We start from the raw sequence: 27,971 nt of genomic DNA on the forward strand, positions 1-27,971 counted from the left end.
GAGAGGCAGAGACACAGGAGGAGGGAGAAGCAGGCTCCATGCCGGGAGCCTGATGTGGGACTCGATCCCGGGACTCCAGGATCGCGCCCCGGGCCAAAGGCAGGCGCTAAACCGCTGGGCCACCCAGGGATCCCCCAAGACCTGGCTTTAAAAGTAACCTCTGCTGGTATCCGGGAAGGAGGAGTCCTGACTACATACACATCTTGTATTGATTTCTTTAGCTGCCACTGAAAGAATAGTATGTATGCTTTTAGTGAACTTGGTGAACAAGTTTGGTTATCCATTGGAATAAAACAAAATTGTGGTCATGGCTTTTAAAAAAAAGTATTTTATTAATTGAATTGTAAAGAACTGTGGAAGTCAAGTTGTAGAACTATTGTCAAAAGGGAAAGCTTAGTTTCTTCCCCCAGTTTTCCAGGCAAAAAGTTGACTGCTTTTGTTTCATGTTTCATGACTTGTGGGCCCATGAAACCTTAGAGGTTTACAAATATTAATATGATTATATCTATATGATCTCTGTTGAATGTAATTCTATATTATTTACAAATTTCTGTTATTTAGATGAACACTGACTTCTCTTCTTATAGATTTGGCCTGTTATTGTCAAGTGAAGCTCAAGTACCTACATCAGTATCAACTGCAGTGCTTTTTAAAAACAGATTTTCTCTGATCTACATCAAAGAATTATGCAGTTAGAATCTTTAGGGAGGGCTATCTGGGATTTACATCTTAAACACATGTCACGAGTGACTTTGTGGTTTGGTAAATATTGGCCAAGGCTTTTGATCCTGATTTATCAAGGAAAATAACATTTTTCTGGGGAAGAAGTTCCCACCAACTCTGTTCTGTATCCTGGTCCTTCTACCAGCCATACAGATTGGTAGAAAGCTCTCCTAGAGTACTAATGACTTATCCATTTATGATTAAGTTCATTTCAGAACGTACCCCCTACAAACTACTAGCAAATCAGTCTTAATTAAGAATGTCAAATGAAAATGAGGAGCAGTTGTGGGTTCAGCAGCCAAGTGGTTTTCTTAGTGTGACTAAACTCCCAGGAGATTTGCAAGACTCTTTAGCATAAAATTCATGAGTCAGAAGTCTTTGGTATCTACCGTATCTCAGCTCAGTCCTCAGAGGTAGCCTCCAATGCAGCCAGAAACTAGAAAACATCTCTCCTTTGCTTTATTTCTGTGGACCAACTTGGACAATTCTGTGGATGAAGCCCTAGATTCAGTCTGAATAGGCCCTGCATAAAATGAAGGCTAGCTGTGTGCCAAACTGGAATTTGCACTGGATTCATGTCTTGGCTTTATCACTTACTGGCTTTATGACTTTGGACAAGTTTGTTACTTTCATTTGATTTTAACTTCTCTGAAAAAAAATATAATCATGCTCTATCTGTTTTACCAGACTATCATCACAAGCTAGGAGATAATACTTCATTATGGTTCCTGGTATCTCAGGGTTCAGGCAATGAAAATTTCTTCTTATGATCTTGATGTCTTATAACCCTAAATATCTGTCCCTATCCTATGCTCCTACTGCTCTGTATCTTACTATGTGTGGTTTGGGGCAAGGAGGAAAAATGATGTAAATAGATATAATGCACGATGAAGTGTTAGTCACTCCATTAAGCTAAATGCTTTAAGCCAGCAATGATTTATTTATTCATTTGTTCATTAATTTGATAAATATTTATTGACTACCCAATAGTAATATATATATGTGTGTGTGTGTGTATATGCATATAATTTTGTATATATGTATACATACATATGTGTGTGTATGTATTTGGCATGAGTGAGTAAAAGTTTTTGATTAAGCATAAATCCAATCTGTCAAGAGTCTGTTAGCAATGACTTCATGGCTGAGTGAGGAGATGTGGAAATGCTACAGAAGTTGGCCTGAGGAAAGGTTATGTACGGCAAGAACGATAAAGCATTTATTGGAACAACAAAGCATTCATCAAATTCAAGTTATGTTCAAGGCAAAATCATGCTTGAGTGATGAACGACAGTCTATCAATCAAAGTAAGTTCCAATGTCCAGGATAGGAAGGAGGGAAATTTTCAGCAGCTTCTCTCCACAGCAGACCTGCCTCTTCTGTCTACCCTCTTCTTTGCTAAATTACCTGCTTGCCTTGTAAGAAATGAAAAGTTGTCACCTAACTCATGGTGGTGTTTTAAGAGATGAACCTTTGTTCTATTTTCTGTTTCCTGCTTTGAACTGATAAACAGGTCTAACTGGAGCCTGGCTCTTGGGTCTGACTAGGCAAACTGAAACTCTCATTTTTACCTCTTCCATACATGCAGCTATTTGGATAAGTTAAACCAGAGTCTGATTTGCAGAACTTGTCATTTACTTTCCCTTAAGTCCTTCAACTTCACTATTTATGGTGTGCTAGAGGCAGTGGGATACCAAGTTTTAGATTCAAGCAAACTAGTGCTATCATCTTAGAATGTAGAATCTACCTTTTACCAGTGCTTGTACAAATTCAGGTGTGTGGTATTATAGGAAATCTTATTAATAACTAGAGCCTAATGCCAAAAGGCTCTCAGTTATATAATATCTGGGTTACAAAAATCCTCAGGAACAAAAAATACAGTATATATTGACCAACAGAATGTTTCAGCTGAATATTATGTAATCCATTGCTCTTCACTCCTTTGGGCCTTAAATCCTTTGAAAATCTCATGAAGGCTATTCCCCCCAATTTTTTATACAGTATCAGGACATTCCTATATCCTTAAAAACTGTATACATGGATCCATGAACACACCTCCTAATCTTGTCCAATTTCACTATTTCATGAACAAAACAATTCCAGATTCAAACCTTCACAAATATTTATTGATCATCACCTATGTGCCCACTATTTTGCTAGTTGCAGCAAATACCAGGATAAATAATATCTGCTGTCTTTCCTCAGGAAATTCTCCAAAGTTTAAGTAAATTGCCAAGATGATAAAGATAGTAAGTGGTAACAGAGAATCGTCTAACTCCAAATTTAATATCAGAGTAAACAAAACTGAGAGAAAGGAGAGTTCCAGCAGATAGTATTTTATCAGATAGAATAAAACTTTGGAGAATATCAGCAAAGGTCTGGACATGTGGGAAGATTTCTATGAGGGGGTTAGAGTTATCAAGAGTATATTCCCCAACTTGGGAAATGAATATACTTTAAAACTGACTTACAGTGATGGTTGCACCACTCAGTCAAATTGCTAAAAATCATGTACAGTTGAAATAGGTGAATTTTATAATATATGAAATATAATTCAATAAAGGTGTTAAAGTATGTTTTTTGAGCTCTGACATGTAAAGAGCTTGGAAGTTGTCACTCCCATGCTCACAACAAGAAAAACACTGAAGAAGCTGAAAAGCAATCACTTTTCTTAGATCCATCAAAGAACTGAAGTTACAGAGTAAATTGCCACACTCAAATCTGAAAAAGGCTGATGAATACAGAGAATCACAGCTGAAATCAGTTTATCTGAGGCAGATGGGTAGGAACACTCACATGATAATTTTGATAAATTTCTGGAGACTGGGTATGGATTAGCTTGAAAGTTAACAACTCCTAGGGGCCTAGTATTAGAGAGACCCCCCCCACCCGCCACATGTTCATCGGTTTTACCTCCAGCAATCTCACCAGATTCTTGCCTTGAAGAGGAGAGAAAAAATCCCTTCTGTGTTTAGAGGAGGGGGAGAGGAAAAGTAACCATGTTGAAATATTCCCAGAGCTTCTCTATAACAAAAGCCTACCCTTTAAGGGAAACTATATTACCAGAGTCTTATCTGACCTAAAGATGGGGTACTTGGCCACATCCAGCTCCCTCTAGCCTTCCTATTACTGGTAAAGGAGAAAGGAGAGAAAAAAAAAAAAAAAAAGAAGCATGACCAAAGCCTAGGGACTTAGGCCTACTAGAAAAATGAGATTTCATCATAAGATTATAGAAAATGTTTCCTACATAAAACCTTACTATCACATCAACAGGACTCCAGTATTATATCAGTAGATTATAACTAAGAGAACCAGAAGACATAGACTCAATTTAAGAAGACCTTACTTAAACGTAAAGGCAAGGGAGAATAAAAACAAAACAAACATATGATAACTAGAGGAAACTGAAGCCTATGGCAGCTACAGTTATAGCAAACATCAAATAAATACAGCCTATCTCCTAGGAGGCAGATTATCATAAAATCTCACCAAAAGCCAAATTATTTGCACCCATAACCCAATATAGCATGTCTAGCTTCTGCCAAAAATTTATCAGGTGTGTTAAAAAATGAGGAAAAGTACATTCTGAAATGAAGAGCAAACATCAGAAACAGACTCAGATAAGGCACAGATTTTGAAATTATTAAGTAGGGAATTTCAAATAACTATAGTTAATATACAAAGACTCCAAGGGAAAAAAGAAGTAGGTAACATATAAGAACAGATTAATAATGTAAGCAAAGAGTTGGAAACTCTAGAATTAATCAAAAGTAAATGCTAGAAAAATTATTAAAAAATTTAAAAATCCCTTTAATGGGCTCATTAAGAGACTGGACACTGCCAAGGAAAGAATATGTGACCTTGAAGATATGTCAGTAGAAATATTCCAAACTGAAATACAAAGAGAAAAGAATAATTTTTAAAAAAGAAACATAATATCCAAGAACTATGGGACAATTGGAAAAGGGGTAATTTAGATATACTGGGAATATGGCAAAGAGAGGAAAGAAAGGAATAGAAGAAAAGTTTAAAATAACAATGGCTATACATTTTTAAAAATTAATGATAGATACCAAACCATAGATTCCAGGAAGCTCATGGAATATCAAATAAGATTAATACCAGAAAATAACTACATCCATACATATCATATTCAAACTTCAGAAACCAAAAGCAAAGAGAAAATCTTGAAAGAAGCCAGAGGGGGGAAAAAATAACATTTTACCTATGGAACAAATATAAGAATGACAGACTTCTAGTCAAGAACCATGCAAAGAAAATGGGAGTAAAGTGATATATTAAAGTTTTTTTAAAAAATAGCAATATAAAATTTTTAAAAATTGTATCAGTGAAATCATCATTCAAATGTGAAGGAGAAATAAAAGACTTTCTCTGACAAACAAAAGCTGAAAGATTCACCATTACTCCTATCCTACAAGATTTATTAAGAGTTCTTCAGAGAAAAACAAAATGATATAGGTCAGAAACTCAGAACTACATAAAGAAAGGAAAAATATCAGAAGAAATAAGTGAAGCAAAATGTTTTATTTTTCTAATTCTTTTTTATTGTTGTTGTATAATTGACATACACCTTTATGATTCTTAGTCTAATAGATTATTATTTATTCAAAGCAATGATAGCAACTGTTTTGGGTGATTATAGCATACAGATGGTTGAAATAAATGATAGTAATGTTACAAGGGATAGGAGGGAAGAGTTTGAAATACCTTATTATAAGGTACCTGCACTATCTGTGAAGTAGTATAGCGTTACTTGAAAATAGAATTAGGTTACCTGTAAATGTATATTGCAAACTCTAGGGTAACCTCTAAAAATTTTTAATACAATATAATTGACATGCTAAAAAGAGGAGAGAAAATGGAATTAAAATGTTCAAATAAAAGTGAAGAGGGCAAAGAGGGGAAAACAAGAAACAAACAAGAGTGAAAAGAATAGAAAAGAGTTACAAATATGACAGATATTAATCCAACTATAACAATAACTACTTAAAATGTGAATATACCAATTAAAAGGTAGAAATTGTTAAAAACTTAAAGACAGAAATTGTTAAAAACAGATTAAAAATACTCAACCATTTGTTTACTACAAGAAGCTCACTGTAGATATAAATATGTAGATGGATTAATAAGTAAAGGAATGGAGAAATATATACCATTTAACACTAATAAATGAAAGCTGGAATAGTTATTTTCAGACAAAGCAGACCTCAGAATAGAAAAATTATCTGATAAAGAGGGGAATTGCATAATGAATAAAGGGGTCAAATCTATAAGAAGATATCAAAGCCTTTAATGTATATGCATGCACCAAACAACACAGTATCAAAATACATGAGGTAAAAAACAATAGAACTGCAAAGAGAAATAGACAAATTCACTATTGTAAAGATTTTAACACCTCTCTCTCAGTAATTGACAGATCTTTCAGTCAGAAAAGCAGTAAGAATACAGTTAAACTAAACAGTATCAATCAATTAGATCAAATTGACATATATAGAAGACTTCATACAACATCAGCAGACTACACATTCTTCTCAAACTCACACAGAAACATTCACTAAGATAAACTACATTCTGGATGATAAAACACATCTTAATGTATTTAAAATAGGAGTCAAAGTATGCTCTCAGAGCACGGTGCACAGAAAAATAGTGGAAAAATCCCATAATAGTGGAAGAGTAAACAATAAATTTCTAAATAACAAGTTGATGAAAGAAGTCACAAAAGAAATTTTAAAAATATTTTTCTTTTTTTTTAAAGAGTTTATATCAGCCTAGAACTATTGCAGTTCAGTTCATTTATTTTTTTAAAGGGTTTTTTGTTTTTGTTTTTGTTTTTGTGTTTGTGTTTTTTATTCATGAAAGACAGAGAGAGAGAGAGAGGCAGAGACACAGGCAGAGGGAGAAGCAGGCTCCATGCAGGGAGCCCGATGCTGGACTCGATCCCTGGTCTCCAGGATCACATCCTGGGCCGAAGGCAGGTGCTCAGCCACTGAGCCACCCTCATATTTTAAGGGATCCCCTTAAAAATATTTTAAACTAATTATTAAAATTTGTAGAATACAGCAAAAGCAATGCTTACGGGGAAATTTATGGCATTGAATAATTATACTAAAAAAGAAAAAAAGGTCTATAATGAATAAGTTTCCACCCAAGGAAACTAGAGCAGTTTAAGTGAAAGGAAGTAGATAAGGAAAAAAAGTGAGAAGTCAATGAATTCCAAAACCAGAAATCAAAGAAATCAAAAGTTCCTTCTTTGAAAAGATGAACAAAATAATAAATCTCAGTTAATCAAATCAAGAGTAAAAAAGAGAGGAGACATAAATAAGCATACAAAAAGCTACTCAACATCACATGTGATCAGTAAATTTTAAATTGAAACAATAACGGGATATCACCTCCAAATCCAAAACAATGACAACACCAAATATTGGGAAGGATATGAAACAACAGGAGCTCTCATTCATTGTTGGAGGTGATGGAAAGTGGTATAGCACTTAGGAAGACAGTTTGGCAGTTTCATACAAAGGTAAAGCATAAGTTTACTATATGATCCAACAATTGCACTTGTAGGTATTTGCTGAAATAAGTTAAACACATGTGCACCCAAAACTCTGTACATAAATATTTTAGCAGTTTTATTTATAATTGCCCCAAACCAGAAACAACCAAGATGTCCTTCAATAAGTGAATGAATAAACGTACATTGTGGTATATATATATATAATGGAATCTTATTTAATGATAAAAATAAATGAGCTATCAAGCTACAAAGAATCACAGAGCGAGCTCAATTGCTTATTACTGAATGAGAGAAGTCAGTCTGGAGAAATTACATCTCTGTGATCCCAATTACATGACAATTTGGAAGCATGGCTGAATGGATTAAAAACAACAACAACACAAGAAAAATGAGGACTCCAATAGATAAGAAATGAAAGAAGAGATATTAAAACTGATACAGAAATACAAAGGATCATAAAAGATTAGTATGAATAATTATATGTCAACAAAATGGGCAATCTAGAAAAATGGATAAATTCCTAGAAACATACAACCTACCAGACTGAATCATGAAAAAATAGAAAATTCGAACAGATTAACAGTAAGGAGATAGAATCAATAATCAAAAATATCTCAACAAACAAAAGTTTAGGACCAGATTACTTCACAGGTGAATTCTATCAAACACTAAAAGAACAATTAATACCAATAATTCTCAAAACAGAGGAAAAAATAGAAGAACAGAGAACTTTGAATTTCAAACTCATTTTATGAAGCCAGCATTACTCTGACATCCATACCAGAGAAGGATGCCACAAGAAAAAAAAATCATACGCCAATATCCCTGATGAGCATAGATGCAAAATTTCTCAGCAAAATAAAGCAAACCAAATTGAATAATAAATTTAAAAGATCATACACAACGATCAAGTAGGATTTATTCCAAGCATGCAAGGTTGGTTCAACTTCTGCAAATCAATCAATGTGATATATACCATATTAACAAATTGAAGGGTAAAATCATATGATCAATTCAATAGATGCAGAAAAAGCATTTGACAAAATTCAACATCTGTTTATGATAAAAACTCAAAAAAGTGGTTTTAGTGGGAATATCACTCAACCTAATAAAGGCTATATATGACAAACCCACAGCTAACATCATACTCCATGATGTAAGGCTGAAAGTTTTCCTTCTAGGATCAGGAATAAGACAAGGATGCCCATTCTCCCCACTTTTATTCAGTATAGTATTGAACAGAAGCTAGTGGGTAAGTCTCCCAGCTTCCTGTTCTTTGGATGGAGAAATCTGGAAAGTATTTTATATATGTATCACAATCCCAGTAAAATTGAGATCCTAATGCTCCCAATAGTGATGGAATATACTTACATTGACTTTTTCTCTTCTTTACTTCACTCTCACTATTCCTTCATTCCTGATTCTTAGGATTAGATCCTAAATAAACTACTGGAACTCTGGTTCTTATTTCTGGCTCTGTTTCCAGGGGCAATTAAACTAAATAACATTTGTTTTACTAAGATATGTTTAGGACACATGGCAATAGTTACGTTTCCTGGAATCTTTTTTTTTTTAAAAGATTTTTATTCATTCATTCATCCTTTCATTCATTTATTCAGGACACAGAGAGAGAGGCAGAGCCATAGGCAGAGGGAGAAGCAGGCTCCCTGGGAGGATCCTGATGTGGGACTCCATCCAGGACCCTGGGATCATACCTTGGCCAAAGGCAGACTCTCAATTGCTGAGCCATCCAGACGTCCCTTATTTCCTGGAATCATTACGTGTTACAATCATATCACAGGAAAACAGAAAATTGTTTTGGAGACATAGAAGCATGAATTGGGACCATCTCTGAATATATTCTAGAATATTTTTTGGGTTTGTTTTATAAACATTTCAATAAACACTGCATGCAAAGCAGTACTTAATAAACACTCACGTCCTCACCAGTTTTCTCCTTCTGTTGTGGGATCTATAAAAGCAAGAGGCATGAAAGAAAATCAGCAAAGCACTTTATGACAATCATACTGGTGAGCCAGTAACTCAAAGAAAGGTAATTACTAGAATCATCAGAAAGTGTTCTGAGCCCTGATGAAAGCTTTTCCTTGGGGATGCTCCTGGTGGTAGTTATTCACACAAATTATTTCTCAGGAGCCTACAGCAGATTGACTAGACTAATTTTCAATTAAACTGCAGCATTATCCAAGTGGTGGAAAAGTGAAAGACATTTTTTTAAAGAGAGCAGTTCCTTATCTAATAAATACCTGCCATAATATAAAATTTAATAGTGGTTGTGGCATTGTACATCAAAAAGTAAATTGCAGTGTATGAAGTTAACAAATCCTCTGTGTGGATGCTGTCAGCTTACTCTTTTCTAGAAGCATCAAGCAATGGCAGATCATGAAAAAACACTACCTCAGTTGTTAATTCCATATTAGATTTAGACACATTTAACGTAAGGCTAGTCTCTTTAGTGAAATTATGAGTGAAGTCTTTTTCAGTTTTCTCTATACTTATGTGTACTAACATTTTACTGGTGGACATAAATGTGAAATTTAATAACAAAATCATAGCCAAGGCATCTGTGAATATAATTGATTCACCTAGTATGTATTTTTATTGCTTATTTTGTGTACATTTAATGGAATCTATCACAATAATGTATTGATAGGATTATTTTAAAAGGCTATGATTTCCTTGAGGGCAGACTTCATATTTCTTATTCTTTTAAAGTTTGAATGAATGAATGAAATAATGGAATAGGCTTCATCACATTTTTGATCATGTGTGGTAAACATATGTTTTTGCTTGCCTGGCATCCCTTTCCTCTTCTGGTAATGCCACTTTCATTACCCCAGAGAAAATACCCCTTCTTTATTCTCTGTTCACTTAGTTTTGGGCATGGAGTGGGGTAGGGTGGAAACGTGACTTCAACTCCAAGACCTGGCAAAACTATATATTCCCTTCTTTGGGACCAGTGATTCAAGGATAGATATGTGAATAAACTTGGTTCAATAGAGTGAATCTTGAGACTTTTGCTGGGTTTACTGGAAAAGTGGTACCTAGTCCAGATATTGATACTTATTCTGCTCTGTTGTAGACTTCTAATTATGTGAGCCAGTAAGTTCCCAGTTATCTGACAAGTTTGAGTTGAGTTTGTATCTCTTACTTCTTTTGTTCTATTTCCTCTAAGATTTTATAAATCTTCCAGTGGTGTCCTGTGATGTTGAAATAGTCAGTGGGAACTAATTAGTCTTAGCCTATTTTCCCCAGAAGTTTGATGGCATGGACTGATAAAAAGATGAAAGAGAGAGAGAGAGAGAACTGCAAAACATCCTAAAACATAAACCCTAAGAAAACTGATCATTTAACCATAAGCTCCTATATCTATCATTTCACATGGAACTCAGAGGCCAGATCATCTACTTATGCTTAATATGGCACTGAGCTACTACGTCAGCTTTTTGAACTATTTCAGAAAGCATCATTACATGTGGCCCAGCATTTTCTAGGTCTACAATCCAAATTGTGAATTCCACTGGGTACACTTTACAGGGCTTATCTCAACACCACTTTAGACAAGAGCTTAGAAAAATTAGCCATTTTTGATGCTGAATATCCTCATCTATAAAAGGGGAAGATTTATTTGTTGTGGGTATAACAAGGAATACAAGGTTGACTAAGACAGTCTTTCTGGTGTTAAAACTCCAAAATCTAGAGGCAATTTCATTTTCATTACTTTATTAAGGAGTGTGAACAAAGAAAAGAATATTGAAGACCTTAGTGAAAAGACTCAGGGCTTTGCCTCAAAATTGACCAGATATTTTAGGATACAATTATAACTAGTGGTATTATGTTTCACTGTTTAGAGAGAGTGACTTAGGACATATAATAAAGTACTGAGGGAAGGAAATACAGGTCAGTTTTAAATGTGACAAAGGATTTTGGGACAGTGAAGTCAATCAATTTTGCCTGGAGAAGTAATCAATAGAAGAGGCACAAGAAGAGTTGGAAGATCTCTACATTGGTCAGTATTAGGTTTAGAAAACATAATTTTAGGATTTAAAGCCACAAACAGTTGTTTTTTTTTGGAATGTACTCAAAACAGAGTTTGAATCTCACCCTTCTAGTAACAGCCTAGCTATGGGAATTGGGAAAGACATAAAACCTTGGTTTCTGTAAAGTGAAAATAAAAATAAATTTCATCACATAGCTGTTAAAATAAATTATATGATGATCATCATTATAGTTAATGGTAGCTTTATTTAGTGTCTAATTTGGGACATACACTGTGCTAAGTGCCAGCATATAAACTCATTTAGTTTTCAAGACAACCTTATGAAGCAGGACTATTATTTACATCTTACAGATAGGGATAATGGGGTAAGAGAAGAGGACTGCACAGAGTTAATGCACCCTACTTAAGTTCCACAGCTAGCAAGAAACAGAACAGGATTTTCACTGAGGCAGTTTACCCTAGGATTTTATAAGGATTTTAAGAGTGTCTCTATATTGCTTTTCTTCCAGAGCAGACAGTAACAACTTAATAAATCAGAGTTGAAGCTGAATCATGAACATATTCAAACTAGGAAAGATGATTGAAGATTACCCAAATAGGTATAAAATGTAGTAGGTAGGTAACTTGACTCTGGCTCCATTTTCATAAGTGTAGTGTTGATTCAAGATCTTGGTGCCTTGCTCTAGATCCAATGCTAGATCTATTTTTCTTTAGATCTTCTTTAGAGGAGAGTCTTTTCTACCTGACTCTCCAAAATAGTAATTCCTTCATTTCTTGCTTTAGTTCGAGGCAGAATGGAGAACAAATTTATATAGCAACCCTTATTTTACATTCTCCAAGTTTCTTAAATTACGATGATCACAAAAGTCACCATCTTAAATCACCAGTTTATTGGGATTCTCTCTGCATCCAGAAAAAAAAAGAAGAAAAAAAAAAAAAAAAAGCCTGGACATTGGATACTGACTCCATGCTTGCATGGACTGTGACTCATCCAATGCCTTTCCTGTTAAATAACATATAAAAGATGGCCTAGATCTGCAGTTTCAAAACCTCTTGAGATCCTGAAAACTTTAATGCACTAAAGATAAGATTAACAAGGGAGAGATAGTTTTACCAGATAGTACATATATTCTAAAGTAATTATACTTACATCACGAGGCATAGGAATAGATAGAGATCAATGGAACATAATACAAAGCCCAGAAATTCTTATCTTCATTTATAGTAAGAGAATTTCTCTTATTGTGCTGATATGACAGTTTTTTCACCTGGCAAAGATCAAAAGCTTAACACGTTGTGATGGTGAGAATGTGAGAAAACAGACACTCTTATACATTGATGATGTGAGTGTAAATTGTCCTTTGGAGGATGATTTGGCAATACACCCATTAGAATTATAAAAGGTATAGCCTTTAATCCAATAATTCCACGTCTAGGAATATATCCTATGTATTGGAGAATTAACATTTATTTATGTACTGATATGAAGTGATTCTAATATATATTGTTAAAACAGGATATATGGTATACTATTATGCATAAAATATATTTGGGAAAATACACAAAAGCTAAATCTGGGAAAAGGAACTGAATGGCTGAAGGACAAAGATGAGAAGGAGGCTTTTCACTATTTACCGTATGTATATTTTGTATTTTTAACCATATGAAAATATTGCCTTCTCAATAAATAAATGAAATTTATTAAATAAATTTATTGTATTAATTTATTACATAAAATTTCTAAAACAAAAACTAATATATCATATAGTTAGAAATATTTAAAATAAATTTTATAGTTGTTTATAACTAATGAAGCATGTAAGGACAAGTGCTGAATTAATAATTATAGGACAGGTATATTTTTCAGCAGGGTTATTTTATAAATACAGATCCCAAGCATCTCCTTTTAAATTCCTGTTTAAAAAGCTAATAAAGAAAGTATACAAGTGGGGACACTTTTTAGCAGCCTTGGAAACCAAAGCTAAGTATCATCTATTTACCAGACATTTGGTAAAAAATGTTTATAAGGTAAAACATTGATTAGATGAAGGGAAACAGATGGGAGATCCATGGTGTTGTTTCAGGTAACTAAGTAGAAACGGCTAAGCCCACTCACATGACACCTTTATATAAGATACAAAGGTTTTATGACCTGCATCTAGATACAAAGACAGTATAAGAAACTTGAGGGTATCTCTTTGGCTTCCACTCATGTTTACAGATCGGATGTAGTAAGAGTATACTCATGACCTGGAAAGGCCTCAGCCTGGATCCAGATACAAACTATCACCTAGCAGAGATACAGTATGATGGAAGTCTTTCCTTACAGATCTTATCTATGATGTTTTATAGATCTGAAAATACCACTAAAGGCCATGGCTTTGGTTTCTTTTGGTTGCCCAGATAGTTTGATCTCAAAATTTGTCTAATGTCAATACTCATATATTTTTAAATTTTATGCCACTTCCTTGAAACTAAAGCCTTCTCTGTAATTTCTGAATTAAGTTTAACTCTCATTTAACTATAAGATCACAATGGACAGACATAAAATTTCTTATTTATGGAAAACTAAGCAAGGAAAATCAAAGGACCTTTTCTTTCTTTCTTTTTTTTCTTTTTTTTTAAATCTGTAGCACCATGTATTAGTGAATGGTTGGAGGAGCTGGCTCCCTCGGCAATAATGGATTTACTAAAAGAAGCCTGTGTGGTCATTTGTCCATCTGCTATCAGCCTAATTTCTGCACTGTCATGCTTTGCTGTACATTGCAGGAAGATAGAAGACCAAAGACTACATTTCACAGACGCCCTTGCCAGGGTGGATCTTCTGATTAGGTTGTATCAATGCAAAGCACAGTAGGAGACTAGACTAAGAGGCAGGAGGAAGAGAAGCCATTTCTCTTCCTATTTAAGTATTTTGGTAGCTCCTCTGGCAATGACAGCTGCACAGAGTAAATGCAGACTTGTGGTTCCTCTGAGACAATTCAGTCCAGCAGCAGTGGCAGAAGGGATTGCTGTATCATCCCCATCAGCATATTGCTAAAGTACTCTGGTTCCAACAGCAACAGTGACAACAGTCTTCTGAGTTACTGCAGTGTAAGTGGCAAAGTGGGTTCTAGGCTTCCCGCAGTGGTGGTAAGAGCAGTGGATCCGATGTCAGATGCAGGTGCTCCAGTGGCCTTACGGATAACATTATTTTGGACACTGCATACCATCACTTTCCTTTTGTCCTTTAGCCTACATGGGTAGGAGCTCTTGCTGTTATGAATATCTTCCCCTTTGTATTTCTTTAGACCTCCCATCACTTTTATAACCAATGTCCTAGATTACATTTCCACTGATTGAAAACACTAGCATGACTTCTTTTCCTTTTTTTAAAAGATTAAAAAAATTATTTAAAAAATTTATTTATTCATGAGAGACACAGAGAGAGAGGCAGAGACATAGGCAGAGGGAGAAGCAGCTCCTTGTGGGGAGCCTGATGCAGGACTTGACTCTAGTATCGTGGGATCACTCCCTGTGCCGAAGGCAGACACTCAACCACTGAGCCGCACAAGTGTCCCTTGGCTTCTTTTCCTTACTGACTTATACAAAGCATAAGAATTTTTAGGAAATTCATGACTTATGGGCTCAAGAAGATTTAAGATTTAACAGAATTTACCTTTTTGAAATCAGACTAAGAGGTCACAGAAAAGGAATCATGTAAGATAAAGAATTGCTAAATGAAAATGAAAAATAATATTGTGATACTTTAAACTGGATAGAGACCCAAGAGAAAAGCAAGATAGGGCACAAACTCATTATTCTGAAAATAGATAACTAAAGGTAGAGGATCAAGCATTTATTCTATCTTTCCTGTATTTCAGGGCACCAAATGGCTGGTGAAGGAAAATTATTCTTTAACAAAAGAATCACAGCTAATAAATGCAAGACAAATGTCAGAATTAGAAAATAACCATTTTGTAATATCTAATGAAATAACAAATCTAGGTTACAATCAACAGTGTTGAGACCATTAGGTGAATGATTAATGGAAAATTATAATGAATGGATCTGAATAGACACCACCTGAGCCCTGTAATTAATCTTAATGTTACCAAATGTAAACCAAATAGATATTATGTGCCACATGTTGTAAAGCAATTGAAACTACACAGCATCCCCTATATGCTATCCCTGGGAAAAGGACTTGATCTAATTAAGCCTGCAGATATAAGTACTAGTCTTAAGGGGGGGAAAAAAAAAGGGAGACGGAATAGCATATGCTAATTTACACTGCAAAGATACAATAAGCCAAATTCAGAATGTAAGAAATTCTACAGTTTTGGGGTGTCTGGGTGGCTCAGTCTGTTGGGCACCTGACTCTTGATTTCAGCTCAGATCATGGTCTCAGAGTCCTGAGATCAAGCCCCATGTTGGACTCCACCCAGTGTGGAGCCTGATTAAGATTCTCTCTCTCTCTGCCCCTTCCCCCACTCTCATTCCCATAGAAGCTCTCTCTCTCAAAAGTAAAATAATATACATTAAAAATAATAAATTCCACAGTTTTTTTCCAAATTAAATGATATTAAGAGGAGGGGGAGCAGAGTATATGGATACACATTAAAAGAGACTTAGAACAATCTACCAGTTGCAAGGTGTGGTCCTATCAAGTGTAAAAAGACAATATTTGACACAGTTGGGGAAAATTAGACAAGGTATTGGAGGATATCAGGAAATGATTGTTAAATGTATTGGGTGTGTTGATGTTATTTCGTATGTGTGTATTTTAAGAAAAATCTTTCTAGGGGCACCTGGGTGGTTCAATTCATTAGGTGTCTGACTTGGTTTTGGCTCAAGTAGTGACCTCAGAGTGATGAGATTTAACCCCAGGTCTGGGGCGCTTAGTGCAGAGTCTAAGACTCTTTCTCTCTACCCTCCCCTTCCATGTTCTCTCTCTCTCTCTCTTTCTCGCTCAAATAAATAAATCTTAAAAAAAAAAAAAGAAAGAAAAATCTTTCTATTAAGGTATCAAGTTTTTATGGGAGAAATGATATAATGCTGTGGATTGCCTTAAAATGCTCTAGTATTTTCCACTAAAGAAACAAAAACAAGAAGAAAAAAGGAAAAAAAAAAAGATGAAACAAGGATAGCAAACTGGTTGTAATTATAGTGAGTGATGGGCACCAGGGACTCATTACACTATTATTTTATGAAATTATTTTAATAAAGAGTTTAAAATAATTTTCTTCATAAAATATTTTTAGAACCAAGAGGCTTGTTTTGTTTTTAATTTTCAATTAACAGCTAATCCCACATTTTATAAAGTACTTATGACCATAGCAAATTTGAGGACTTCTTATTCCAATCACTTTGAGTTTTAAATTTAAGCTGAGAAACCTTGCACTGCTCCAAACACACATCATAATAGATTATTCCTTCAGAGAACAGTTAGAAGACATAATTGCTTTCAAGCAAGATAAACACCTCAGTGGACCGGACAGGAAACATAACACAGAATAACATGAAAGGGGCTGAAGCTGTAGGCCTTTTGGGGTTTGGACTATTTACACTAGGAATATAAAGACAAATATTTGTTTACCAACCTCTCACTCTTAAAAGACAATGAGCTACTTGAAGACAGGTAAAATATTTCTTCATCTTAATATGCCTAGAAAAGTGCCTAGAGCCCATTAGGCAATAATTGAGTAAAACATGAACAGGGGAAAAACCTTGAGAAAAAGAATGGTAAACAACACCAGAACTATGTTTGATCAGAAGAAAAATGTAAGCTTGAATTTGTACAAGCACTAAATGGACATGTGTTATTACTTTTTTACTATAGAAGACTGATGAAAAAGAACTTCTCCATGGGGCTTAAGAGCTCCTACATGGTTTTTTTCTTGTCACAAGAAGATGAATAGACAGATTGAGGCCATGATTGATTGCTCTGAAACAAAGTACTGCCAGGCCATATACCCTTCCAAAAAGGAAGACTGCCTATCTGCAATGAGGGAGGGTTTGGAGTAGTACCCACAGACCTCTACAAAACCTCTTTGTTTAGGAATCCTGCTTGCTTACTGTTGTTATACTCGTACACACATATACATGTATATGTACACACATATACATGTATTCGTACACACATATACATGTATATGTGAAAATAAATCAGAAACTCATCCTATATCTCACAAAGTAAAAAGAATTATTATTGAATAACACATGGACACATCATTTCTGCCCCATTAAAAGCATGAGAGGCCCACCTCCCCTCCCTACTCGCCAGCAACTTTTTCTGTCACTGTCCTAGTTTTTCTTATGGAGACCTGTGTTCATCCTTTTTACCACACAAGTTGTATCACTTCCAGGGGTCAAGATTGTTTAGGCTATCAAAGAGGGCTTTGGAAGTCTGTGATTATATCTACAGATTGCTTGCATGATATGTGGGAGAGGGTAAAGAGCATGATCACTCTTCCTATATAATTTTCAAAGCAAAAGGTCAAATTATGGTCTAGCCAGAGGACAAATAGCCTAGTAATACAGTTCCCACCAAACCACCTCAAAATGAAGAGCCAGATTGCCTAAGTGTTGTAAATATGGGTAAAATTCAGCCTTTGCACATCACATCAGTGGTCAATTGCTGGGTAATATGCAGGAAAAGTTATTACACCTAAGAGGAACATTTCCAATTTACATTGAGGAAAGAATCATGGCCTTTTGTATTTATTGATAAATGTTAATTAATGAAAAGTACTAACATCTACATTTATTTATATGAATAAAGTGGAAAAATCCTTGGATTAAAAGCTAAATTCTTGTGCCAATTCTGACTGGCTAGCTACGTAATCTTGGGAAAGTCACTTGACTCTTTGAGCCTTAGTTTACTTTATAAAATGAGGGGGCATGGGCCAAAGCTCAATCAGATAGTCTCTAAAGTCCCTATCAGGTCTGCCATGTGAATTTAGACTCTGTAACATATGTATGAAATTATATAAACATTTAAGAAGGCACATAGATAGGCAGAGAAGTCAATAAGTAATAATACTGAAAAATTTTGGCACCATTATTGTCTAAGATGATACAGCAAGAAGGAGAGACAAAGAAAAAAGTAAATACTGTTTTTGCTTTTTATTTTCACTGAAGTTGATAAAATGGTCCAACTTAAAAGCTGTAGAAGATAGAAAATGAATTAAAATAGTAAATATTAAATGTATATGAAACATTTATCTTCTAAATATAAAGTACAAAGTAGCCAGATTTTTAACTAAATGTCATTTCACCAGCATGAACTTTTCTGAACAAAAATAACCTCGCTACTACCTATATCTGTATTTGTAATCAACTGCTATTGTTTCTTTATAGGGAGGATATGGTAGATGCCAAAACTAATTATAATTGTGTGTGTGTACGTGTGTGTGTGTCCATTTGTTCTTAATCTCCCTGCTACATTTCAGCAGTCAGGAACACAAACCCCACAAATCTAAATGCTGTTGTCAATAAATGGTCTTAAGAAATTGCTATCAGAATTCCTAGAGTCTGTAGATATTGTACTGAGATATGAATAAATGATACCTATTCATAACCTGTCACTTCCTTTTGGCACTTTATAATTTTATTTTCAAAGTCTAATAATATGGCTGACTATTTTCTGTCCCTGCAAAGTTGTGCATTGAAGTGGGAGAAGCAGTGGCAAGAAGTAAAAGATAGTGATTGACATGGCATGTAATTACTTTAGGTATCAAGACTTTTGCACATTGTTTATGGGAAATTCTATTCTCATTAGACAGGCATCGAGGGCTGTTGGTGGGATTGCACCAAAGTAACTGATGGCCCAAAGGCAACCTTTGGAATAAACAGGATATTTTTAAATTGTTATTTGAGAATTTGTTTTATGATAGATGGAGGTCATAGGAAAAGAACTTTTTGTTTTAGAATTTATTAATTTTAAAAATCTAGGAATAATAATAGGCAGTGTGGTGTGGTGTTGAGTATGCTGGGCTGAGTCAGATGGACTTTTATTCTGTTTTGTGTTTTGTGTTTCCTAAAGCTGGATGAGCTTGTGCATACCGTCTTACCTCTCCTAGCTTTTTCTTCATGTGTAAGTTAAGGATAATATGATTGGTCTTACTTGCCTCACAGGGCAAGTAAGATATCTAAGATATTGGATGTTAACGAAATTTTGCCTGTGGGAAGAAGTGAACTTATACGAAGGATTCTCCATAACTATAAAAAAAATGTTATTGTTAGTACCTATTACTACAACCATATTATAAAAGTCAAATTCCCTTTTCCTGGGATCTTTTCATGAAATGTGGACTGCTCTAACCTTGTCACCAGTCATAATTCCCCTGGATTCTTCTCTAAAATTTATTTATTTATTTATTTATTTATTTATTTATTTATTTATTTATTATTTATTTTTATTTTTATTTGAAAGAGAGAGAGTGTGTGTGAGAGCAAGTGAGCGTGGGGAGGAGGGGCAGAAGGAGAGGGAAAGAATCTGAAGCAGATTTCATGCTGAGCGTGGAGCCCATTGCAAAGCTTGATCTCATGGCCCTGAGATCATGACCTGGGCCGATATCAAGAGTCAGATACTTAACAGAATGAGCCACCCAGGTGCCCACAACTCCCCTGGATTCTATACACAATCTGAAAATGTTAATTTTTTGTGTCATCTTGACTGAGTCACAGGTGCCCAGATATTTGGTTAAACATTATTTCTGCATATATCTGTGAGGGTGTTTCTGGAAGAGAATAGCATTTGAATCGGTATACTGAGTAAAGTAGATTGCCCTCCCCAGTGTGGACAGCCATCATTTAATCCACTGAGGACTAAACAAACTGTGGAGGAAAGGGAAAATTTTCTCTCTACTTGACTGAGTTGGGAAGGACATCAGTCTCCTCCTGCCTTCAGATCACTGATGCTCCTGGTTCACAGGTCTTCATACTTAGACTGGAATTTACACCATTGGCACTCCAGTTCTCAGATCTCAGACTTGGACTAGAACTTGAACCATTGATTCACCTGGTTTTCAGAATCTTAGACTCAGACTCAAACTATACCATGAGCCCTCTTGGGTCTATACTGCAGATGTCTGATCATGGGACTTCTCAGGTTCCATGACTTTTTTTCTGAAGAACCCTGATTACTGTACAATTCCTCCATGTTTTTCAAATATGTATTAGGGAATGGCATAAATGCATTGTAGTTCTTCTGCTTGTTAAAAGTATTTGACTGATTAAGGATCTGCTTTAGCTAACCCTGATGATAACTTTCATCTCAAAGACTAAAGACATATGTGTTCCAGCTCTTTGGTCCTATGTGCACCTGGAATTTTTTGTGTTTGAAACTGATGTCAAATTCTCTTCTCCCTGACATGCCCTGCCTGTCCCATCAGAATCACATTTGTCTTCATTAAAATCATTTCTATATACTGCTTCCTCACCGCTTCCATTCATTCTGAACAGAGCAATAACCAAACCAAGAAACATGAGAGCTGCCATTTATTGACCTCTTATCTATGAGAAATTAACATATTTTATCTTATTTAATTCTCATGACCATCCAACAATACCATTTCCTCATTTTACAGATGAGGAAACTATAGCTTATAGTGGATAATCAACTTACTCAAAGATAGATAGTAAATAGTAGACCTAAGAATTAGATTCAAAGCCACCCAACAGCAAAGTCTGTGTAAGTTCAACTACTGGCATATTTCCTGTTCCCATATGCCTTTTCTTTCTTTTCTCAGTTTCAATTTTTTTGGTCCATTTAAATTACTTAGGCTCAAAAAACTTACTATTATTTTTTTAAATTTACACAGGAAATTCTTTTTTATATTATCAGTTCTACAATAGCATCTTCCTTAAAAAAGATTTAAGACTGGATGACAGATTATTTCCTTGCATGAACACATAAGGGAGCAATAAAATAAGCCTCATTTGGCCTGATCTTATAAGAAGTCACTCCAGCTGTCTTCAGTCCTGCTCTGCCTATAGGGAGATTTTCAGGACAGGTTTGTTTCATTCAGTCCACCCACAATAGGTTGGATAGGACAGTCTGTAATAACCGCCAGGATACCACATTGCCTTCTGAGCTCCTTGACTGGCCACTTGGCTTTATGTTCCAAGAGTACCTCCTCTGTGAATAGTCCTCTCCAGCGGGACTATTTCTTCCAGTATTGTATGCAACATTTTCAAAACAGCTCAAACATGCACAATGACCACATTTTTGCCTGTCAGCAATCTTTCTTTCTTTTGAAAGGATTCTATCAAATTTGATAAGGTTGATATGTTTCATAAGTCCCTACTGCCTCCTTTAATGCAATCATGACTTCTGGGGGCTGGTTCCTAGGGACAAAGCTTTATAGTGCATAGCTTTTCAGTGAAAGATGTACTATGTGGTAGAATTAATAGGGGCAGTGCATTTCACAGCTTCTCCACCTCAAATGGCATTTCTTAGTCAGCACAGTAGGTTCCCCAATGTATTGCCACAAATAGTAATTCTTTCTCAGAGTTCATGAAGATTTTCGGAAACAAGTGTTTCCAAATTAAATCTTATTCACAGTTTCTGCTCAGCATAAACCAGCCTAACTTGATGAGTGCCTTTGACATGTTGAGGAATAATTAAATTTAATTTTCACGTATGAAATAGAAATTAAAAAAAAAACATTCTGCAGCTCTGCAGTGGCTGACACTATGCTATTGCCTTTGTGCTCTCAAAAGGGAAGGGAAATGAAATTCTAAGAGAATAGTGCATTCCACAAAGTTCTAGGAGAAAACATTCTAGAATAACACAATCTCTGCTGATATGGCAGCTTTTATAATAGCCCTTAGGAATGAAAGAGGGAATGTCCTCAATGGAATTTTTTTCTTTTGAAAAGGTAGAAAGGTAATTTGACCTATTTATTATCAGAATGTTCTTTAAAAATTCACAGACTTTTAAAGAATAGAAGTGAGAGAGAAGCCTGGGATCATATGTTCCAAATTGTCAGCAAGCTACTGGAATGGAACGGGGTCTTTACTATTATTGGGCTCTTTAATATTATTAATAACAACTAAAACAATAGCTCAGTATATTTAGAATCCTTTATGAATCAGAGAGTATGTTAAATTGTTTCTAAACCTCTCAATAATCCTTTGAAATGTTTTGTTGTTATATTTACAGCTGAGTAATTTGAGCCTCAGAGTGGGGAAGCCATTTTCCTAATGTCACACAACTAGTAAATGATTAAGCTGGGATTTGGCCCTAGGTCTGGATATCTCCAAAGCCAATGCTCTTTCAATATATATAACATATTGAATATATATATATTGAATATATATATATTACAATATATGATAATTAAGAGCAGTTTCCAAAAGCAGACTTGGGCTCTCAAACTCTGACACTGCCACTGAGTGGCTGTGGAAACTCAACATTTTTGAAGCTCAGATTCCTCATTTGTAAATAATAAATAATAACAACAATTATAATAAAAACTTTAGTTGGGCTATTGTGGGGATTAAATGAAGTAATATATACAGAATGCTTTTTACTGTCTGTCTGCCTGGCCCATACACAGTACTCAATGGGTGTTAGCTATTTTTTAAGCTCCCATACCAGGTAGGCCCTCTTTACAGATATTAAGGCATAGAGAGCTGGCGAATCAATAGGGCTACTTTCTTGATACATGGTTGAATTGGTTTGGGGTAAATAAAAAGATACATTGATAATATAGAAGAAAGCAAAATGAGCTTTGGCTCACAAATTAAAACTGTATTGTCAAATGTCATTTAATTTGAACATAAGCAATAAAGATGGAAAGACATTTTTAATTTATTCATTCATTCAACTCTTTCATCTGCTTTTCTTCTTCTCTAGAGTATGAAAGTACGTGTCAAATTCATCTCTGGGTAAGAGTTGACCCTGTCTGAAAATTCCAATCTGTGTCAGAGTCATGAACAAAGAGATGAACTTTATAAAACTTGAGGCAACTTGCTTTCTTTAAACATATAACTTGTATACTACTCATTTATGTTAAAAGATATTGTTAAAGTTAAGTAGCTTCTTTTTTTTTTAAAAAAGATTTTATTTATTTATTCATGAGAGACACAGAGGGAGAGGGGCAAAGACATAGGCAGAGGGAGAAGCAGGCTCCTTGCAGGAAGCCAGATGCAGGACTCGATCCCAGGGCCCCTGGATCAAACCCTAAGCGGAAGGCAGACGCTTAACCGCTGAGCCACCCAGGGTCCCAGAAGTTGAGTGAGTAGCTTCTGAAAAGAATACAGAGTAACTGTCCTTATTGTTTAATTAATCCAGTTCTTTTTATTCAGGGTTCTCTTTATTCTGTTTATTTTTTCCTAGTTGTTTGAATAGAGACTCTAAAGTATAGAGAGAGAACAGCTTTGAGAGACATGGTGCCAAAACCCAAAAGTCCCTACTCACATCTGCTTCTCTCAAACAGCTTTGCTCTTATACACAGCTGTATAAATTACACTGATTTGAAAGAAACAAAACACCTTTTGTGCTTGTCTTACTCTTGAGTTCTTTTTCATCCATGCCAGAATTCTTTCTCTGTAAGAATAATAGCAAAAATTTGCTTTGCAAAACTCTGTGCTTAGTGCTGGAAGTGAGGGTTAGGGAGAAAGGAGGAATTTGATTCTGTTTTTTAATTTTTTTTTAAAATCCTGTAGTAGGCTGAGATTCCCTCCGGTGTGATAAAAAAATAAAGTGAGGCCAGATGGTAGGAGTTGTTTATGGGTTCTGAAGTAAAAGTATTAAGTCACTAAAATTTGGAGGCTTCTCTCACTTATTACAGCTTCTTCTTCTCATTAAATTCTTGTTTTTTTTTGTGGTTGGGGGTATAGGGAGAAAATATCTGGGCACCAGATGTAAATTCTCTTGCACTGGGCCTCAGTGAAAGCACTTCTTTGCTTCTCTCAGATCTCCAGCCTGGAACAGCTGCAAAGGAGGCTGGGCAGCCCGGGTGGCTCAGTGGTTTAATGCGGCCTTCTGCCCAGGGCCTGATCCTGCAGATCTGGGATCAAGTCCCATGTCGGGCTCCCTGCATGGAGCCCGCTTCTCTCTCTGCCTGTGTCTCTGCCTCTCTCTCCCTCTCTGTGTCTCTCATGAATAAATAAAATCTGAATAAACCTTGAAGCCCATTTCTTGACACAGGCTTTCCTAGGTCTCCTTAGGGAAGAATTTATTCTCTTGAAGGATATGAGAGGGAAGTTTTCCAGCATAACGAATCCTGAATAGATATTCACTGAGTTGATTTTAATTAAACCTGTTGCTGGCTGGTGTTACCTGTAAAATGGTAAAGATGACGTGGTCTTGCTGTCAGATTTTTTAAGAATGCAATCAGTCAATGGGTGCCTGGGTGGCTCAAGTCGGTCAAGTGACTGACTCTTGATTTTGATTCAGGTCATGATCGCAGGGTCCTGGAATGGAACTCTGAGTTGGGCTCTGTGAGGAGTCTGCTTAAGGATTCCCCCCCTCTCTTCCTCTGGCCTTCCCCCCCAACTCATGTGCACTCTCTTTCTCTCTCAAATAAATAAAACCAATATATACATAAAAAAGAATGAAATCAGTCAAGTCCACTCATACTGTTGGGCACGATTCTGCTATTTCATGTAACTCTAGTCATGAAAATATCCTCAGAAGTAAGCAAACAGCTTGCATTAAAAGGTTGTAAGCCATATGTTGCATTTTGGGGAGTAATGGTGTTTTCTTATCAAGCCCATATTAAGCCTTAGGGGGTAGTTAAGTCTACAGGGTCAGGGAGTGAACTGATTGGGTTTGAATCTGGGGTTAATTCTTAACTCTACAACTCACTAACCAAGTGAACATGGACAATTACTCAATATCTTTAAGTTACTGTTTACTCACCTGTAAAATGAAGATATGTGTCTATCTCATATCTAACTTAGGGAGCTAGCTTAAGCAATGCATATACATGCTTTTGCACAGTTTCTGAGCCACAGTTCCTTGTTCCTGATAAACAGAACTACCCTTCTTAACTAAATGATACCTCACCTTTATTGTTCCTGATAAAGAGGCATTGGCAGGAAAACTTACTAAACAGATGATTAGCCTTAAAAAAGTATACATACAACTCAGTGGCTCCTTGAAGGCACTAACGACCACTTGCTTTTTCTATATGGTGAGAAACAGGGATGTCTGTCTCAGGCTGCTGGGCTCTCCTTCATGGTATGGTATGGCTACTAATAGTGGGGTTGCCATGTTAAGAACCACTGGGCTCCAACACAAAATAACTAGAGCTCAGTGAAGACTGGGCAAAAATTTGGATCAGGAGGAATTGTGGGAGATTTTCATTGCTATGGATTAATCTCTTCCCAGGACTATCTCATTCTTGACCAGTGCACTGGGGACAACCAGGGAAAGAAAGAGAAAAGAACAGGAAGTAGAAGTCCACAAAACCCCTGGAAGCATCTCCTATTTTGAGGTGAGAAAAGACTATGGCCAGACCCTCCACTACAGGGTTTTACTGGAGTCTTTACTCAGGCCTTTCTTGATTCTGAAATGCATGAGCTTTTAGAACCTCTGAATTTCAAAGCCTCTGAGTCTTCTGTTTTCCTTTTTAAAATTTTACTTCTAAAAATATACAAGCGTTTGCATTCCATATATTCTAAAAATAAAATATGTGTACAATATTTGAATACATTCTTGGAAAAAAATCACATCTGGAAAAAAAGCCTCTTTTTATTACTGCTCAGAAACAAATCAAATATAGCTTTTCTGTAATTTTATTGTAATTTTTTGTTACAGGAGTAGGATCATACTATAGTTGTTTTTCTGCAATTTTTTTACTTACTAACCAACCGATCTATGAGATTTCTGTGATAGTACATATATATTTAATTCATTATTTTTAACTGTTGCATGGTATTCCATAGTATTAACAACTGATTATTTAAGAACTTCTGTATTGATGGTTGTTTGATTTTCAATAGTTTATTATACAATCATATTGTATAATATGTATTATAGTAATGTAGTAAGCATCTTTTATATATATCAATGAATTCTTATGAATAATTGTTAGATCATAGGATATGCCAATTTTAAATGTTGATAAACTTATGATTGCCCTTCAAAAATTTTGTACCAATTTATATTTCTAGCACCTTGTTGAGGAACTTGCCAACTCTGAATATTATTTCTTTTAAATTTTTACAAATATAATGGATAAAAATTATCCATTATCCATTATTTTAAAATGCATTTCCCTTATTATTTATAAAGTTATCTTTTCATGTTTGTTATTTTTATTGCTCTGTGAAGTTTTCAAATTCTTGCCTTTCTTCTATTTGTTTTCTTTTATAATTAATTGGTAGGTGTTCTTTATATGATTTCTATACTGATCTGTCATATTTTTACATTACTTTTCTAAATGGGTTTAAAATTTTGGGATATTTAAACCTATTTGTTTTCCTTCATAGTTTCTGTATTTGGAGTCTTGTGTAGCAAGCTTTTCCAAAATGTGCTTTATTTTCTGCTAAATTTTATAGTTTGTTGCGTTTAATACTTAACCAATGTGGAATTAGTTTTATATCTGTTCTTCTGTTTTGAGATGTATGCTCTGAATTGTCTGTTCAGATCATTTGTCCATTTTCTATTTGGTTTATTTACTTTCTCTTATTGTTTGGAAGGAATTCTTTATATAGAATGTATCTTATTCCTTTCTACAATCTTTTAACTTTATTTATTGTGTCTTTTGTGGTTCAAACTTAAAAATATTCCATATTTTTTCCAGTATTTTTGTTTTAGTTTGTTATATTTTTACTTTAATCCATGAGGAATTTTTATTACGATAAAATATACATAAAATTTACCATTTTTATCTTCTTTACATATATATTTCAGTGGCATTAAATATATTTATGTTGTGCAATCATCAGCATCAAATTCCAGAACACTTTCTTCTTTCCAAACTGAAGCGCTATATCCAATAAATAATAATTCCCCATTTCCCCTACCCTCCAAGCCCCATCATTCTATTTTCTGTCTTTATTAGACTACACTAGCTACCTCATAAAAATGGAATCATATAGTATTTGACCTTTTGTGTCTAACTTATTTCACTTTTGACAATTGTGAATGAATCTGCTAAGAACATGAACATGCACAAACATCTGCTCAAGTAGGAATACTTAAGCCTATAAATTCAACAATTTAGATAAAATGGACCAATTTCTTGAAAGACAAACTGCCAAGGAAATTATTTTTTTTAATTTGAGAAGGTCATAAGTACTTCCAAAAAAGATACTTGTCTCTCTGTATCAAAGAATCTCACATAGTACTTGCTTAATGGTGGATGCTTGATAAATTGTGGTTATTCTTATAAAATAACAGTATTATGTAAAGTGTTTGAAGACTGAATGAAGAAAGGAACCATATACTAAATTGGATCTGGATATGACTTGCTTGAAAGAGTTGCATTGTTTACATACTTTTTGGGTCAAATTATTCATTTATTCACTGGTCTGTCATTCTTTTAAAGTTCTTTAGAATGCTTGTTGGATGAACGAATGAGTCTGTGATGCTAGGTACCAGGAATTTGCAGATAAAAAGTATGACATCCATCCCTGAGCAGATTATAATCCTAGCAAGTCCTAATTGGGCATATGTAGAGAGATATGGAGCCAAGATATTCTCAAATAGAATAATATTATCTGTGAGGAAAACAATATCCAGTA

The 27,971-nt window shown here is 35.1% G+C and overlaps 1 protein-coding gene across 6 annotated transcripts in view; it reads right to left on the reverse strand.

Annotated features, from left to right (window-relative positions):
- Nucleotides 1–27,971, reverse strand: part of PEX5L (peroxisomal biogenesis factor 5 like) — a 315,279-nt gene that overhangs the window by 276,359 nt on the left and 10,949 nt on the right. Inside the window, exon 2 of one of the 6 annotated variants that reach the window (XM_038583450.1) lies at nt 9,215–9,239. The exons of 4 other annotated variants lie outside the window; for them this stretch is intronic. The gene's annotated coding sequence lies outside the window, so the exon portion shown is untranslated. Of the gene's footprint in view, nt 1–9,206; nt 9,240–27,971 lie in introns of all 6 variants that reach the window. One more of the 6 variants, XM_038583449.1, reaches the window with a different exon arrangement.

Source organism: Canis lupus, chromosome 34 (assembly GCF_011100685.1).
Source record: "Canis lupus familiaris isolate Mischka breed German Shepherd chromosome 34, alternate assembly UU_Cfam_GSD_1.0, whole genome shotgun sequence".
Taxonomy (NCBI): Eukaryota; Metazoa; Chordata; class Mammalia; order Carnivora; family Canidae; genus Canis; species Canis lupus.